This window comes from Capsicum annuum, unplaced genomic scaffold, assembly GCF_002878395.1.
Source record: "Capsicum annuum cultivar UCD-10X-F1 unplaced genomic scaffold, UCD10Xv1.1 ctg24395, whole genome shotgun sequence".
In the NCBI taxonomy this organism is placed as follows: Eukaryota; Viridiplantae; Streptophyta; class Magnoliopsida; order Solanales; family Solanaceae; genus Capsicum; species Capsicum annuum.
The window spans coordinates 1-2,898 of NW_025830561.1; the positions used below are offsets into that span (position 1 = coordinate 1).

At 37.3% G+C, this 2,898-nt stretch overlaps 1 pseudogene; it reads left to right on the plus strand.

Moving 5' to 3' along the window:
* The first annotated feature begins 201 nt into the window (after window positions 1-201).
* LOC124890768 lies at window positions 202-2,516 on the plus strand (annotated as a pseudogene).
* The last annotated feature ends 382 nt before the right edge of the window (window positions 2,517-2,898 follow it).

Consider the following 2,898-nt stretch of genomic DNA (forward strand, 5'->3'; position numbering starts at 1 on the left):
ATTATTGTTGAACTAGATATGATTGTCAGTTGAAGTGAAAAATAGATGGATTTTTGTTATATGTACTTTAGTTGATTTTGGGTTGTCAGTGATTTGCACAGATTTTTTATTTTCAGTGATTTGCACTGGTTTTTGGAATTTGCAGTATGTATGTACACTGATTTGCAGTTTCTGTTTTGTACACTGTTTTTCTGTTTGCAGTGATTTGCAATGATTTTCTGTTTTCATGGATTTGCACTGGTTTTTTTTGGAATTTGCAGTATGTATGTACACTGATTTGCAGTTTCTGGTTTGTACACTGATTTTCTATTTGCAGTGATTTGCACTGATTTTCTGTTTTCATGGATTTGCACTGGTTTTTGGAATTTGCAGTATGTTTTGTGCACTGATTTAATGTTAATGGTTAACCCGATAACCGAACCGATAACAATGAAAAACCGATAAACCGATAACCGATATCTTAACGGTTCTTTAACGGTTTAGCATATATACAAACCGATAATGAATAAGTAAAACCGATAATTTTCAAAACCGAACCGAACCGACCGATATGCAGCCCTAGGTCTGGGTAGGGTAAGATATACGCTGATTATACCGCTACCTTCAAAGAAGTAAAGAGGCTGTTTCCGATAGACCCCCGGCTCTAGAAAAATAATAGTAAACAAGGAGTTGGATGACACAACAGAAATAAGAAATAATACAATAGAAATCAGAGAAATACGAAAATGCGAGAAATAAGGGCAACACTAAAAGAGAAAATAGGAACTAAGAAATAAGAAATAGGACACCCACCTATCAACATACACTCACATACCAAAGACACCTATGTACACTGTCCTAAGATTATTAACCTGGCTACACAGGATCTCTCCTGGCTTCCTGCTACAACCCACACACTCACACTAGCCTTCTACCCTTATCTGCGACCTCCACACCTTCCTATCTAGGGTCATGTCCTCAGTGGTGAGAACTTGAGTTTAAGAAAGGTACATTTCTTGTTTTATTCTTTCTTTGCAAGTGACTGGTGGTGCCATTAAACAAGGATGAAAAGAGAACCTCCTTAATGAACTTATTCTCTCAAGTCTCAGCTTCTTCTATAGTTAGTGATGCTGTGTACCTAACTTCTGAGTTCTGATCAATGAAGTATTTGGGGTTGGCTGCCCTAATCATCACGTGTTGCTTCTTTCTTGGTTGTTGTTATTCCACATAGTATGTGGTACTATCTATGTCTACCCCGTGCCTTGGAGAGTTAACACACATAAATAGATAAGAACTGTTTGTGGAAGCATTTTGCTTACAACATGGGTATGGGTACCTCCTTTTTCAAGCCAAGGTCAATTTTAAACAGTGGGAATTACTGACAGACTGTTAAATGCTAATTTGAGTCCCGCACTTAAATTTTATGTCTGTATATAACTTAATCACTCTTGTTCATTGATTTGCTTCTTTTTCTTTACTTTCTTACAATGTATGTCTGCCAAGTTTGTTGTGCCTTTCATACATAGTTTTGGTTCTTTGCAGATACTTGACACTGGATAAAGCAGACAGATTGGTCGATCTTGGTTTTGAAGATGATACTAGGGAAGTGTTTTATCATTTCAAAGCTCAAAGACAAAGTCTTCTTTTTTCTACTACAATGTCCACGAAGATCCATAATTTTGCATGAAGTGCATTAGTTAAACCTGTAACTGTGAATGTGGGGATGGCTGGAGCAGCCAACCTTGATGTGATTCAAGAAGTGGAGTATGTAAAGCAGGAAGCCAAAATTGTTTACCTTCTCGAGTGGTTGCAAAAGACTCCACTACCGGTTCTGGTTTTCTGTGAGAACAAGGCTTGATGTGGATGATATCCATAAAATATCTTCTCTTTAGAGGAGTTGAAGCTGTGGCTATTCATGGAGGCAAGGATCAAGGGAAGAGAGAGTACGCAGTTGCATCATTCAAATCAGACAAGAAAGATGTTCTAGTAGCCACTGATGTTGCCTCTAAGGGGTTGGATTTTCCTGAGATTCAGCATGTAATCAAGTATGACATTGACATGCCTGCCGAGATTGAAAATTACGTGCATCGGATTGGACGGACAGGAACATGTCGAAAAATCGGAATGGCCAGAACGTTTATCAACAACAATCAGAGCGAAACAACTCTTCTTGATCTAAAACATTTGTTACAAGAAGCCAAACAAAGGATCCCTCGTGTCCTTGCGGAGCTGAATGACCCAATGGATGACGTCAGAGGCAATCACAAATGCAAACGGAATAAAGGGTTGTACATATTGTGGTGTGCTTCGTCATCGTATCCGTGACTGCCCCAAGCTTTAGTTACCTTGCCAAATGTGTGTCTTCTTCTCGTTGTAGCTTGATGATGATAGTTACGACTAAATAGGTCTCTCAATGTAAAATGTAATATTCATGGTTAATCTGAAAATTTGTTTCTTGAAGAGTCTTAGATGTATCTTAACAATGGATAGATGTGAACCTCCATTTTATGTTTATCAATATTTTTCACTTTGGATCATGAGGATTGTAAAAATTTGTAGACTATATTGCCATAAGCTGAATTTCTACCACAGTGGAACTTTCCTGGTTGTTCATGATTAAGAAATTGATGATTATTCAACCAGAAAAAAATGATTTATGTATTGATGCAATCAGCCTCTCATGACCAAATCCTAATCTATCAAGGGACTCAGGTAGGTCGGTTCATACTTAACTTGGCCTCCAAGCAATTAATTAACTTTCTCTCCAAGCATTTTAGAATAAATTGACATTTATTTTCATAGCAATAGTAACCCTGATACCTTATTGAATTAGAATTATTTTTGTCTAATGTATACGACTGCTAACGTATAAATTCGTCTATAACTTGACCTCATTCACTGTATTTCCTGTGTAACAAA